Source organism: Schistocerca americana, chromosome X, assembly GCF_021461395.2.
Source record: "Schistocerca americana isolate TAMUIC-IGC-003095 chromosome X, iqSchAmer2.1, whole genome shotgun sequence".
NCBI classification, from domain to species: Eukaryota; Metazoa; Arthropoda; class Insecta; order Orthoptera; family Acrididae; genus Schistocerca; species Schistocerca americana.
The window spans coordinates 791,616,932-791,632,750 of NC_060130.1; the positions used below are offsets into that span (position 1 = coordinate 791,616,932).

The 15,819-nt window shown below is 40.4% G+C and overlaps 1 protein-coding gene across 2 annotated transcripts in view; it reads left to right on the forward strand.

The window, feature by feature from the left end:
- The window catches only part of LOC124556551 (protein phosphatase 1H), a 174,008-nt gene that overhangs the window by 153,280 nt on the left and 4,909 nt on the right, over positions 1–15,819 (forward strand). The gene's annotated exons all lie outside the window — the stretch shown is intronic.

The window sequence follows — 15,819 nt, forward strand, 5'->3', positions numbered from 1 at the left end:
GGCACAGAAAAGAAAAATAAAGAGCAACATTGTGTTACAGAACTTTGAAAACAGACTAAAACAACATCATTTTTTAAGCTCCAAAAATTCTGCAGGATATGACAACTTAGCCTTGGAAAAAGTAAGGGGTGACACGTGCCAAACCAGAGAAATGGAGTTGGTGGGAGCAGACACAGTTCTGGCATTTGCTGATGATGTTGTGATCCTTGGCAGCACTCTAGAGCAGATGTGTGCTGATACTTCCCAATTCCTCCAAAATGCTAAGGAAATAGTGCTGGAGGTGAACAAGGACAAAACTAAATACCTTGGAGTATCACGTAGTTGAGTTCTCCCACCTTCGATTGTTGTAGGCAGGCATACATTTGAACGAGTTGAAGAGTTAAAGGGCTCAATATTAACCAACTAAAGTGAAGTTACGAAAGAAGTTCATCAAGTACCAATTTTGTGTTCTTTAGTCTGAACAATCTTTTTAAATCTCGTCTGATATCCCAGAAGAACAAAGTCCATCTGCACACGACACTGGTGAGGCCAGTACTTTTATATGGTTGTGAAACTTGGGCAACATCAGCAACAACAGAAGATTCAGTATGTGCGTTTGAAAGAAAGGTACTTCGAAAGATCTGTAGGCCCGTCTACAATACCATGGAAGGTAAATGGGAAAGTAGAAAGAAAGAAGACCTGTACCAGAGGTTTGGAAAGCCGCACATTGGACCATTATTGGGACAGAGGCGAGAGAATCCTCCACTCTCAACCCATGGGAAAATGCCCGAGATGAACCCAGGAACGCAATGGAAGGATCGAGTGACGACGATCCTTCAAGAAGTGGAACTGGCAGCCTTGGAGAATGGTGCTAGAGACTGGAAAAGATGGAGTACCATCTGCAGCATGTACCTCCTCTCTTGTGATTGACAGACGTTCCCTTTATTGGGGTTTTTGTGTTTGTAGTTCCCCCCACCCCCCCACCCCCACCCCCCACCCCCCACCCCCCACCCCCACCGTTGTTCTTCTGTTGTAGGCCTCAAAGGCCCATTAATGCAATAAATAATGATGATGATAAATTGTGTATTACATGATCATTTGATAGCAGATAGACAGAGACTTTCTTGGTGTACTTCAAACACTCTTGGAGTACAGCTCCGAAGAAGGATTAACAGAAGAGTGTTTTCATGAGAACTGTGACCAACCTGCTTTCATCAAATGTGTACACTTTCAGAATTGAATATCCATTGACCTTGCTGTTATTGCTGACTTGTATATTTTTTGTCTCTGATAGTGTAATCAAGTAAGTAAACTCTGGTATAGAGTCTTAATGTCATATTATTGACTATTTGTCTCACATAATCCATTTCTGTAATACATCATTCATACTTACAGTATTCTAATCATAACTTTGACAACTGTTATCTCCTGCTTTAATAGTCCATAACTGCTACAATTTTTATGGTGTAGGTATATTTGCTTGCTCTATTAACAGTGCCATGTATGAATATAATTTTGATGACAACATAAAATGACCTTCTCTTGTAGATAGATATATCTCCTCCTGGAACTAAGAAAAGTGGCATTTGTAGCAGATGAAGGACTGAACATAGGCAAAGCTCTTCAACACCACAAATGTCTGCCATGGGCAGTGCACTGTATAAACCCAGCATTATAGCACACATAGCATGAAAAGTTCCTTAGTCAGGAATTGGCTGATATTGACAAATCCATCCAGACAATGCATAGAACTATAAGATGTATGAAAAACTCTGGTTTGGTGGCAAGATTAGAAAAAAAATGAGATCAAGATACTGGAACTAGATGGAATAGCATCTACATGATGTATAATTCATTTCTTCCACAAAAAAATGAAAGTGAGAACTTGGTATTGGAGAGCTGACTGAAACCCAAATAGAAAGCTCTAAAACATTTAACAAGGTATACAACATTTATCGACAGGCCAGATTGAACGCCAGAGGAGGGGTAGTGTTCAGTACTGTTGACAAAAATATTGTCTATGAAAGTCGAAATTAAGCCTGACAGTGAAGTTACATGGATGCAAGTAGCAGTTCTAACTGAACTAAAGTTAATTATTGTAGGTTTTTAGCGGCCAGTTGATTCTGCCATAACAGTTGTAGAACCATTCAAAGAAAGTCTATGCATGGAAATATGCAGATCGTGCAATATATAGTTAGAGGTGACTTTAATCTAGTGAGTATATTGTCACATAGAAGAAGGTGTAATTAGATGAATGACAAACACTAATTTCACTTAACAAAGGTTTATTCAGCACTTGCACATACAAGAGCGTGGAGTGAACTGCCTCCAGCCAGAACGCATACGGTATATATACAGTTAAATAACATTTCAGTACAATGAGTCTTGACATTTGTGGGACCGAGCGAGGTGGCGCAGTGGTTAGCACACTGGACTCGCATTCGGGAGGACGACGGTTCAATCCCGTCTCCGGCCATCCTGATTTAGGTTTTCCGTGATTTCCCTAAATCGTTTCAGGCAAATGCCGGGATGGTTCCTCTGAAAGGGCACGGCCGATTTCCTTCCCAATCCTTCCATAACCCGAGCTTGCGCTCCGTCTCTAATGACCTCGTTGTCGACGGGACGTTAAACACTAACCACCACCACCACATTTGTGGATACTTCTAGAATGTACTCGAACTGAATATAGAAATTAAAATTGTACAGTCCAGGTGAGTTTTGAACTCCACAACCCTCCATGCAACAGTCTAGTATCATAACCACTACACCACGGTGACTGTGCTACTCAGCTTCTTCTCGCATTCGGGAGGACGACGGTTCAATCCCGTCTCCGGCCATCCTGATTTAGGTTTTCTGTGATTTCCCTAAATCGTTTCAGGCAAATGCCGGGATGGTTCCTTTGAAAGGGCACGGCCGATTTCCTTCCCTAACCCGAGCTTGCGCTCCGTCTCTAATGACCTCATTGTCGACGGGACGTTAAACACTAACTACCACCACCACTCAGTTTCTTCTGTGACAATATGAGTAGCCTGGGAAGTGTATGGATTTGTTGTAGGTGGTATGGGCAGATGATTTTGTGAAGTACTTTTGAACACATTTTCCGAAAAGTATTGTCAGTAGCTGGTTCAACAGCCCACATACAATCGAAATATTTTAGGTTTTGTACCTATGAATAGGCCTGACCTTATCAACAGTGGCACTTTAAAGCCAGAATTAGTGGTTCTGTTATCATCATAACAGTTATGGCTATTAAAGTTAATAAATCCATTGAGAAATCTGGGAGAGTATATACACTAGAAAGAGCAGATAAGCAGTTGTTAGCATCCCACATAGAAAGTGAATGAACACCATTTAGTTCCAGTATGTTAGTTGTAGAGGAATTATGAGCAAAGTTTAAACTGATTGTAAACCACATCATGAGAAGTATATGCCGAGTAAATAGATTTAAGGATGGTAAAGACCCAACATGGTTTAATAATAGAATTTGGAAAATGCTGAGGAAACAGAGATTGATGCACTCTCAGTTGAAAAAGAATGCACAAATGTCAACAAACAAAAGATAGTAGAAAGTCTTGCATCTGTAAGACTATCGACGTGTGAAGCATACAACTTCCACTGACATACCTTAGTGAAAGATATTGCTGAGAACCTGAGCAAGTTCTGATTCTACATAAACCCACTAAGCTGGTTGAAGGCAGTCACTCGTCGATCAGTCTGGTGCAACAGTGGGATAGCAAAAGGGAAGCCGAAGTTTTAAATTTCACGTTTTAGAAATCATTCACACAGGAGGATTATACAAACTTACCATTGCACAGACTCCCATATTAAGGACATAGAGATAGACGTCCCTGGAGTAGGGAAGCAACTGAAAGAATTGATAACAAGTAAGTAGTCAGGTTCTGGTAGAATATCAGTTCATTTTTACAGAGTGTATGCTTTGGCATTGGCCCCTTACAGAGCTTGCATTTATCATAAATCTCTCGCCCAGTGCCAAGTCCCAAACAACCAGAAAAAAAACACAGGTGGTTCCTGTACACAAGAAGCCTAAAAGAATGGACCCACATTATTACAGACCACTATCCTTAACATCGGTTTGCTGCAGAATTCTTGAACACATTCTCAGTTTGAATATAATACATTGCCTTGGCGCAAAAGGTTCTGCCCGCAGATCAGCACAGATTTAGAAAGCATCACTTTTGCAAAACTCAACTTGCCTTTTTTTTTGGCACAGTATCCTGCAAACGATGGATGAAAGGTAACAAGCAGATTCCATATACCTAGATTTCTGGAAATCATTTGACATGGGTGCCGTGAGTCGCTCAAAGACTTCTAAAGTAATAGAACACAGCATGTTGTTATGGTATCAGCAGGAAAGCCCCAGGGAAGTGTGATTTGACCACTCTTCTTCTCTATCTACATTAATGATGTAATGGACAGGACGAGCAGCAATCTGTGCCTGCTTGCCGATGATGCTGTGGTGTATGCAAAGGTAATCATCGTTAAGTGACTGTAGGATACAAGATGACTTGGGCAAAATTTCTAGTTGGTGTGATGAGTGGCAACTTGCTGTAAATGTAGAAAAATTATAGTTAATGCAGATGAGTAGGAAAAACTATCCCGTAATGCGAACATAACATTACTTTTGTGCTGCTTGACAAAGCCACATTGATTAAATATTTGGGTAAAACATTGCAAAGCAATATGAAATGGAATGTGCACATAAGGACAGTAGTAGAGAAGGCGAACGGTCAACTTCACTTTATTGGGAGAATTTTAGGAAAGTGTAGCTCATCTGTAAAGGAGAAAGCATAAAGAACACAAGTGCGACCCATTGTTGAGTGCCGCTTGAGTGTGTGACACACCCAGCAGGTTATATTAAAGAAAAACATTGAAGCAATTCAAAAGATTTGTTAGCAGTAGGTTGAATCAGCACACAGGTATTATGGAGATGCTTCGCAAACTCAAATGGGAATCCACGGGAAGATGATGATATCCTTTTCATGAGGCATTAATGAGGAAATTTAGAGAACTGTGAATTGAGGCTCACTACAGTACAATTCTACTGCCACCAACATACATTTTGTGTAATGACCATGAAAAAAGAGAAATCAAGGCACATGCGGTGGCATGTAGATGGTTGTTTTTCCCTTGCTCCATTTGCTAAAGAAACGCCAAAGGAAATGGCCAGTAAATCAAGGCACATGTGGTGGCATGTAGATGGTTGTTTTTCCCTTGCTCCATTTGCGAGAGGAACACCAAAGGAAATGGCCAGTAGTTGTACAAGGTACCCTCCACCATGCACCATTTGCTGGCTTGAGAAGTATATATGTAGATGTAGAAAAACAGTCAGAAAATGATATCTTCATGGCACCCTGATGTAGTCGATGGCATAATTAAATTGCTTAAACCTTTTAAAGGAGCCACAGATAACGTGGAGGGTGAAATAGACTTGCCTTTTTCAGTGCTGTGGGAATTTATTTTACTGGATTCATGCCAAAGTGAAGATCACAATGCAGTAGTTAAATTGCTGAAAGGATGTCAGAAACTTTCTAAAAGGAAAAAGTTTTTAATTAACTGCAGGATTCTCATTACATTGGTACAGTTTTTCACACATGCTTCTAGGAACTATTAGTACCGAGTGAGAAAAAAAAGAAAATATGTATCAAACTGTTCATCAGTAGTTAAATAGTGTAGTTGTACTAGAAGAAAAAGAAGATCCCCGCCCCCTCTCCTATAAAGAAGTTCTGGAGCCTGGCCTTCATCAACTTCTAAGTATAGAAATGAACGTGAGAGATATTTGAATATGAATGGCCCTGGTGATACTTTCAAGAATGTTGTGTCTTGGTGGAACACCAATGCTTGTGTTTTCCCCAAGGTTTTCAAAGTGGTGAAAGAAATCCTGTGTATTCCTGCCAGAAGTGCTGCAAGCAAAAGAAATTTAGTAGGACAGGCTTAGTTGTATCAGAGAAGCACTGCTGTATCCATCCAGATCATGTCAGTGACCATCTGTGCTCAACCCATGAGATTATCGCTGCCTCACTCCTGTGCAGCTGTCAGGGTCATGAGTAAAGACCAAGCTGGACGCATGTCTTGACTGCATCTCCTAAAACATTTATACATTCATATAGATGTTGCATAATTAATAGCAGCATATAAAGCTAGAGATTGAGGTTCAGAAAAGTTACGTAACTATAATTAAATAAGACACGAAATGTTGGTATAGACAGGTGATCATTCTATTAAGCACTTAAATATAGGGTGGTTCTAATTAAACTTCCACTACTTGAAAGGGCTCCTCATGAAAAACAGTGATCGTAGGACAATGAAACTTTTTGAAAACATTTGTAAGGACATGCGGAAGAGAAATAATGAACAAGCCATTGAAAGAAACAGGTTTTAGTTTTCGTATGAGATGGTAACATTTGTTAATTGCTTACCTTGTTTACATTTTAGGTTACAGATGTTGATCAGTGTGAAGGCCATCTGTATCCATGAAAGCCTGGTACTGCACTAGAGATCGCTCTGCTGCTGCCCAAACCATCTCATATTGGGTGTAGGCTACCTCTCATGCTATACTCAGCTTCAACCTCCAACATGTGTTAGTGTCCCATTGATAAACTCTGTCCCCCAGGTAGCCCCACAGCCAGAAATCACACGGATTCAAATCTGGTGATCTTTGTGGCCATGTAATTTGGAACAGTTGGACCAAGATTTGCTTTTTTCAAATATGTTTCACAGTAACTGAGTGACCCTTTGAGCAATGTGAGGTGGAGCTTCATTGTGCTTCAAAACAGTTGAGTCCAAAGCACCTCTCTCCCATAGAGCACAGATCACATGTTGGCATATCAGATCACTGTGATGTGTACTGTTCACACTGCATGTCCTTGGTCTCAGGGGTCCGAGTTCATCAAAGAAAAATGAAACAGTCATGAGCTGTGCCGTGAAACCACACCACACAGTGATGCATGCACTAAGCAGAGGAACTTCACGAATATCATTCACAGTAACGATCCCCAAATGCCACAATTGTGAGCCTTCACTGTCCCAGAAAGCATAAAGTGTGCTTCATCGCTCCACAATATGTTCCGAGGCCACATGTTGTGAACTTTAACTGTGTCAAGGAACCCAAGAACAATGTGTACTCAAATGTCTGCATCGCATGCAGAAGGTGGTGAGTAATGTGAAGTTTATACAGATATAGTTTTACAGTTTTTCGCAGCACTTTTTGAATGGTGGACCACGAAATGTTCAGCTCCCATGACTCAGCTCATGCGTTGCTTGAAGTTTGCTCATTGCTTCCAGCATTCTCAGTCATGCCAACAGTAACTTTTTCGACAGTTTGTGCTGCAATTGGTCGTCAGCCTTTCCCAGGAGCAATTCCCAAATTGCCAGTTATTTTGAATTTTCAAATCATGTTTTTCAACCCTGGTGCTGCAAGAAGACCTCTTCATATTCCTTTAATGCATTGATACTCGTGAAGATCAGCAGCTTTGTTGCCATTATTTTGATAAAACAGCTTTATGAGTAAAGTCCTGCCCACCTTGTCCAGCTTCATGATGACTGACCGCAACTGTAGTGCACACTGATGCTTCTGTTTCAAACGCATCTCGTGATACCAGTACTGGAGCTTAACAGCAAGGCATGACAGTGATGACACTACTAAAACTGCAAATCCTGCAGTGTCTAATCTGACCTTCATTCCTTTAAAGTTGGATACCCATATGGTAAATAGTTTTATCTCGTCTCTGGCTCGAGTTGCAAAAATTGAATTATAACTGCCCCATAATTTCCGTAAGGTCTTGATTGCACAATGATTTGTCTTCGTTTTACATGCGTCCTTGCTTCCTCCATAATCAGAATCTTTGTTATGTTGAAATAACAAAAATAACAGCACTAAGTAGTTAAGTGTAAATCATAACAGGACAGAGGAATTAATATATACAAATGAATAAAAGTATATTGGTTCACAGTAGAGTTAGTTCTCATTTTTCTTTAATTCTTCTTTCTGGTTAAGGTTACTTCATCTGCTTTATTCATAATGGCATGTTATTTTTTACATCCCTGAATTGCTTTTTGCATATGATATTCTTCTTCTGCTACTTTGTCATACTCTTCATTTTTGTCACCTGAAACAGAAAAAATTTCAGTACCTGTTGGGGCACTGCAAACTTCCACATGACTGTCAACATGTGTGAAATCATCAAATGTCACATTGTCTCTTAAGTCAGGAAAAAGGCACCATGTTCATGAACACAAGTCCATTTATGTGCTCTCTTGTTGTTGCAGTTGATTCTGTGGCTTCTTGATGAATCCGTATTTCTTGAAACAGATCGAAATCATCATCCAGAATTGCTACGGAGTGTCTCTAGGAACACTCTTCTGAGTTTAAACACTTCTGCTGGCCACCAAACGCCCCAGACATGAACATTATTGAGCATATCCGGGATGCCTTGCATCCTACTGTTCAGAAGAGATCTCCACTCCCTCATATTCTTATGGATTTATGGACAGCTCTTCAAGATTCATGGTGTCAGTTCACTCCAGCAGTACTTCAGAGATTAGTTGAGTCAATGCCAGTTTGTGTTGCGGCACTTCTGCGTGCTTGTGGGGGCCCTACATGATATTAGGCAGGTGTACATTTTTCTTTGGCTCTTCAGTGTAAATAGATCATTCCATCTTTTGTTTTTTAACCAACAGATCGGCATTTTCAAATGTGTAAATATTATGATAGACAAATGAAAGTTTAAATTCACATGCACAAAGATTCCCAGTGGCAAAAGAATGATAGGGAGAAAAAAAACCAGTATTTGAAGAAGTGACAAAAGAATACAAATAAAAGGAATTGTGTGTAAATTAGTTACTTAAAGGTAAATAGTGATCAAAGTCATTTCAGTAAAGATTTAAAAAAAAAATCAATATCTAACAAGATTCAGACCAACAACCTTTTGCATGTCAGGTCAGTACCCTAACAGTTACACTATGCAACCAGTCAGTGAATTCTTACTATTCTTAAACCTACAGAGCATCACTCAAAATTCTGAAATTTTTGTTCAGTGATTACTCGCACCACCAGGGCAAGTGGTTGCTGGGTGTTTTTCGGACCTTAACCTTCATTGCCTTATAGATTGTTTCATAATGTCAATCCCATTGCTGGGGAACCTCTCCTCGTCAGTCTTCCTTGACTACTACTCCCAACTGGCTTAAATCTTCTTACCTAAAGAAGTAATCTTTCTCCACACGTTCTATTGAGGTGTTCATTCCAGTTTCTCCTGTTTTCTTGTATTTTATGGAAGATGTTAAATATATTCAGTTGTTCCCTAATTTCTGAATTTTGAAATCTGTCAGCTCTTGTACATCCCTCTACTGCTCCTAGAAATTTCACCTCTGTTGCTTGCATGTGACTTTTTCGATATTTACCTGTAGCCCTCATGGTTCACATCCTTAAGCAAGCATCATAACTGCCATTGTCTTATAAAATTTCAATCTTGTTTCTTTTGGTTTATTTTTTAGACATCTGCATATTGTTCCATATTTATTTCCAAACTTTACCAACTTCTTCTTTATGTCTTTTTCATACTCATATGTGATGTCACAACCTAAATAGTTAAAATGTTTGACCCATTCTATTGTGGCCTACAATTTTTGTCCATACAATGTATTTCTTTTTAAAAGCCACTGATTTTGTCTTCTTTTCTGAAATCATCAAATTGTACTCTTCACAAACCTTACCTAATAAATATATTCCCCTTTGTAGGTGATCTTCATTCTCCACCGGTATTGTGGTGTCATCTGCATATAAAAGATAATTCAAGTGGAATTATTGTTAATTTTAATTCTCCCATTAAAAATCTTCTTCAATTTCCAAGTTGTTTCGTCTAAATAAATGTTAAAAAGTGTGGGTGAAATGATGTACTCTTGTCTTACTCCTTTTGTTTGTGACTGTAGGCTGCATTAGAGTGTTATTTATACCTAAAATTACAGTTGTGTATTTGTACAGACTTTTTAAAATGTTTATTAGGTGTTGTGGATATCGTCTTTTCCTCGTAATTCTCCACAGTTTCTTTCTGTCAAAATTATTGAATGCCTTGGTAAAATAAATGAATCCTTAATGGGTTTCCCTATTGTACTCTTTCTGTTTTGTGTTATTTGTTTAATTATGAATACTGCATCTGTTGTCAATTTGCCCCTCCGAAATACCATTTGTTCTTCGCATGATAAACTGTCAGCTATAGCCTTTGCCCTCTTGTTCTCTGTTCTAGCATAAGCTTTGTATGTGGTGTCCAGTAAACTCATTTCTCTATAGTTCTCGCAGCTATTGCGGTCTCCTTTTTTAAATAGTGATATCACCTTTGCTTGTGTCCATGTTTTTGGAGTAGTTCCCTGTCTCCAGCACATATTGAATAAATGTAGCAATCTCGATGTAATTCTTTAGGCTTTCCCAATGACCTAATGACATGTTGGGTTGTCGGGTGTTCTGCCAGATATCAGCGTCGTACTTGCACGATATTTTGGTAATGTAGCTCGTTACCTTCATCAGGTGCAACCTGAGACTATTCCTCGAGTGGACCTGGTCCAGTATTTATGCCTGTGGCCTTCCCCCTTCACCAGGCCCTCCCTCTGCTGTCCGTGCCCACTTGCTGCCATCTTATAGAGCATTGCCGTTCCCTTTTCCATCCACTGTAGTCCTGGGTGTTGTCTTTGCGGTCCGTGCCCACCAGACACACTCCTGGATGATCCATCTTCGGTCTGGTGCGTTTGGAATCCCGTCTGTGGCACCAGGCATTCCCCTGTGGTCCTCTCCCGCTCACTGTGATCTGCTGGAGCGTTGCCATTCCATTTTCAGTCTGCTGTGGTTCTAGATGTTCCCTCTGCGGTCCGCGCTCGTCAGACCCGACCCTGGGCATTCAATCTTCGTTCTGGTCCGCCTGGAACTCTTCTGTATGGGGATTGTTCTCCATGTCTACGCCTTCAGTTCTTCTATTTGTGGAGTGGTGCAGCTGTCCCCATTGCTTCTTCAACAATTCCAGAGCAGGATCCCAGGCTCTACTTAGCTGGTACCTCGTGACAGGGGGGGTGGGGGGGGAGATGCCTGGTATCACAGACGAGATTCCAAATGCACCAGACCGAAGATGGAACACCCAGAAGCGTGTCTGGCGGGCGCAGACCTCATAGAGAACACCCAGGACTGCAGCGGATGGAAAAGGGAACAGCAATGCTCCAGAAGATGGCAGCGAATGGGCGCGGACTGCAGAGGGAGCGCCAGGTGAAGGGGGAAGGCCACAGGCATAAATACTGGACCAGGTCCACTCAGGCCGCAACTGATGAAGGTAACGAGCTACATTACCGAAATATCGTGCAAGTACGACGCTGATATCCGGCAGAACACCCGACATCCCAAGATGGTGTAGTAATCTCACTTACAGTAGGGTGCCTCCATATTTTAGCTGTTCAGCACGTATAACATCCATACCAGTAGCTTTATTGACAAAAAACTGGACACAGAAAACTGTGTCTAATTCCTTGGTGTATTAATAGATAAAAATATGTTGTGGAGTTATCATGTGGACAGCATACATGGTCAATTGAACAGTCTCGTGTATGTCATGAATGTCTTATATATCACTGATGGAGCTGAAAAAAAAATTTTTTATGCATGTCTTATTCTGTAGTTAGTTATAGTATAATTTTCTGGGAGTCTGAGAAAACCAATCTACTCAAAGCTTTTAGACTAGGAAAAAAAAGAAAAAAAATCATCCGACCCATAGTGGGAGCTAAAAAAGAACAACACAAGAAACTTTTGTTTCAAAAACTAGGTCTAATGTACATTCCAATCCTGTGTGTGTGTGTGTGTGTGTGTGTGTGTGTGTGTGTGTGAGATTCTCATTTTCACAAAGAGAAACCCACAACTTTTTTAGGGCAATTGCCTCTTGCATCAGTATGAGACTAGACATGAGTGTGCTACATGTTACATACCGACAGACTAAAACTATATGAAAGAACTCCACACTATGTGGGCATGAAATTTGTACTCCACACTATATGGGCATGAAATTTGTACTCCACACCATATGGGCATGAAATTTGTAAATAAAATCTACAAGGAGAAGTGTGCCCCAAATCTAAAAAATACTGAAGAAGACCTGGAAAAATATCTGAAAAGTAGAAGTCATTATATTGTAGAAGGTTTTCTTGAATGATAACCATGAAATAATTTTTTTTAGTGATAACCATGTAAAGTAATACTTGTCTGAAGAAGGTACAACATATGTAGTTTAAGAATCAGCAAGTCACTTATTTGGATGACCAACCACCAAGTGAGGTGGTGCAGTGCTTAGCACACTGGACTCGCTTTTAGGAGGATGACGGCTCAAATCCACGCCTGGCCATCCTGATGTATATTTTCCATGATTTCCCTAAATCGCTTCAGGAAATCCTTTGAAAGGGCATGGCTGACTTCCTTCCCCATCCTTCCCTAATCCGATGGGACTGATGACCTCGCTGTTTGGTCCCCTGGCCTAAATCAGTCAATCAACCAGCCAACCAGTCCCCAGCCACCCATCCAGATTTAGGTTTTCCATATTTTCACTAAATTACTTAGACAAAATGTTTAAATGATCCCTTTTAAACATCCAAGGCCAAATTCCTGTATTATTCTTGTCCAAAACAAGTTTATGTTCCTACTGTAATGACCCTGTCATTGATAGGATGCTAAATTTTGATCTTCTTCTTCTTCTTCTTCTTCTTCTTCTTCTTCTTCTTGTTCTTGTTCCTCCTCCATGTCCAGGGTCATTCTTTCCTTCAATGAAGATGAAAGTTAAAGTTGGTCCAAGTACTCAGTAACAGCTTATAATGAAGAAAATGTGCTTTGTATTTGGAGTGCGATAGCAACTAACACCAAGTTCAATGTGCTCTTAGGATCAGATCAGCATATATCTCATCTACATCTACATCTACATCTATACTCCGCGAGCCACCTTACGGTGTGTGGCGGAGGGTACTTATTGTACCACTATCTGATCCCCCCTTCCCTGTTCCATTCACGAATTGTGCGTGGGAAGAACGACTGCTTGTAAGTCTCCGTATTTGCTCTAATTTCTCGGATCTTTTCGTTGTGATCATTACGCGAGATATATGTGGGCGGTAGTAATATGTTGCCCATCTCTTCCCGGAATGTGCTCTCTCGTAATTTCGATAATAAACCTCTCCGTATTGCGTAACGCCTTTCTTGAAGTGTCCGCCACTGGAGCTTGTTCAGCATCTCCGTAACGCTCTCGCGCTGACTAAATGTCCCCATGACGAATCGCGCTGCTTTTCGCTGGATCATGTCTATCTCTTCTATTAATCCAACCTGGTAAGGGTCCCATACTGATGAGCAATACTCAAGAATCGGACGAACAAGCGTTTTGTAAGCTACTTCTTTCGTCGATGAGTCACATTTTCTTAGAATTCTTCCTGTGAATCTCAACCTGGCGCCTGCTTTTCCCACTATTTGTTTTATGTGATCATTCCACTTCAGATCGCTCCGGATAGTAACTCCTAAGTATTTTACGGTCGTTACCGCTTCCAATGATTTACCACCTATGGCATAATCGTACTGGAATGGATTTCTGCCCCTATGTATGCGCATTATATTACATTTATCTACGTTTAGGGAAAGCTGCCAGCTGTCGCACCATGCATTAATCCTCTGCAGGTCCTCCTTCTGATGTTGCTACTTTCTTGTAGACAACCGTGTCATCTGCAAATAGCCTCACGGAGCTACCGATGTTGTCAACTAAGTCATTTATGTATATTGTAAACAATAAAGGTCCTATCACGTTTCCCTGCGGTACTCCCGAAATTACCTCTACATCTGCAGATTTTGAACCGTTAAGAATGACATGTTGTGTTCTTTCTTCTAGGAAATCCTGAATCCAATCACAAACCTGGTCTGATATTCCGTAAGCTCGTATTTTTTTCACTAAACGTAAGTGTGGAACTGTATCAAATGCCTTCCTGAAGTCCAGGAATACGGCATCAATCTGCTCGCCAGTGTCTACGGCACTGTGAATTTCTTGGGCAAATAGGGCGAGCTGAGTTTCACATGATCTCTGTTTGCGGAATCCATGTTGGTTATGATGAAGGAGATTTGTATTATCTAAGAACGTCATAATACGAGAACACAAAACATGTTCCATTATTCTACAACAGATTGACGTAAGCGAAATAGGCCTATAATTATTCGCATCTGATTTATGACCCTTCTTGAAAATGGGAACGACCTGCGCTTTCTTCCAGTCGCTAGGTACTTTACGTTCTTCCAGCGATCTACGATAAATTGCTGATAGAAAGGGGGCAAGTTCTTTAGCATAATCACTGTAGAATCTTAAGGGTATCTCGTCTGGTCCGGATGCTTTTCCGCTACTAAGTGATAGCAGTTGTTTTTCAATTCCGATATCGTTTATTTCAATATTTTCCATTTTGGCGTCCGTGCGACGGCTGAAGTCAGGGACCGTGTTACGATTTTCCGCAGTGAAACAGTTTCGGAACACTGAATTCAGTATTTCTGCCTTTCTTCGGTCGTCCTCTGTTTCGGTGCCATCGTGGTCAACGAGTGACTGAATAGGGGATTTAGATCCGCTTACCGATTTTACATATGACCAAAACTTTTTAGGGTTTTTGTTTAGATTGTTTGCCAATGTTTTATGTTCGAATTCGTTGAATGCTTCTCTCATTGCTCTCTTTACGCTCTTTTTCGCTTCGTTCAGCTTTTCCTTATCAGCTATTATTCGACTACTCTTAAACCTATGATGAAGCTTTCTTTGTTTCCGTAGTACCTTTCGTACATGATTGTTATACCACGGTGGATCTTTCCCCTCGCTTTGGACCTTAGTCGGTACGAACTTATCTAAGGCGTACTGGACGATGTTTCTGAATTTTTTTCCATTTTTGTTCCACATCCTCTTCCTCAGAAATGAACGTTTGATGGTGGTCACTCAGATATTCTGCGATTTGTGCCCTATCACTCTTGTTAAGCAAATATATTTTCCTTCCTTTCTTGGCATTTCTTATTACACTTGTAGTCATTGATGCAACCACTGACTTATGATCACTGATACCCTCTTCTACATTCACGGAGTCGAAAAGTTCCAGTCTATTTGTTGCTATGAGGTCTAAAACGTTAGCTTCACGAGTTGGTTCTCTAACTATCTGCTCGAAGTAATCTTTCCTGAGAGTAGTGATGTCAGGAAAAGTTGGAGATGATGGATACCACGTGGTATAACTGAGGAATTAGAAGCTTAATATTTGGAGTTTTGTCAGCAGTTGCTTTAGAAGTTAAATTATTGGAGGGTACAGTTGATATTCAACATTGCAACTTGTGCCATATTGACCAGGGGGCAAGGTGGCAGTCATGTATCAAGATTTTTCCTGGTGACATGGATCAAACAGAAGTCGTAAATAGTTACATTTTTAATGAGCATTCTTTCCCACCTAGTGACACAAATTTATGTTATTAATTTTTCAGCCCAGTTTGTTTTAAGGCTAAGGATAATTAATTCACAATGATGTTATTAGAAACATGGTATTTAATCAGTAAGGAAGTATGTGAGAAGGAATTGGTCACCACCTCATAGAAGAACACTGGCACTTGCTTAAAATAATTTAAATCATTATTTGGAAACCTAAATAAGTACAGCTAGTCCACCAAATAAGATGGCACAGTGTTTAAGGCACTGGGCTCACAGTTGGAGGAGTAGGCTTCAAATATTAACTTAGCCATATATATATATATATGCAACGTCTCCGTAATATTTCCTAAATCAGTTAAGATAAATTCTGAGATCGTTCCTGGAAAAGGAC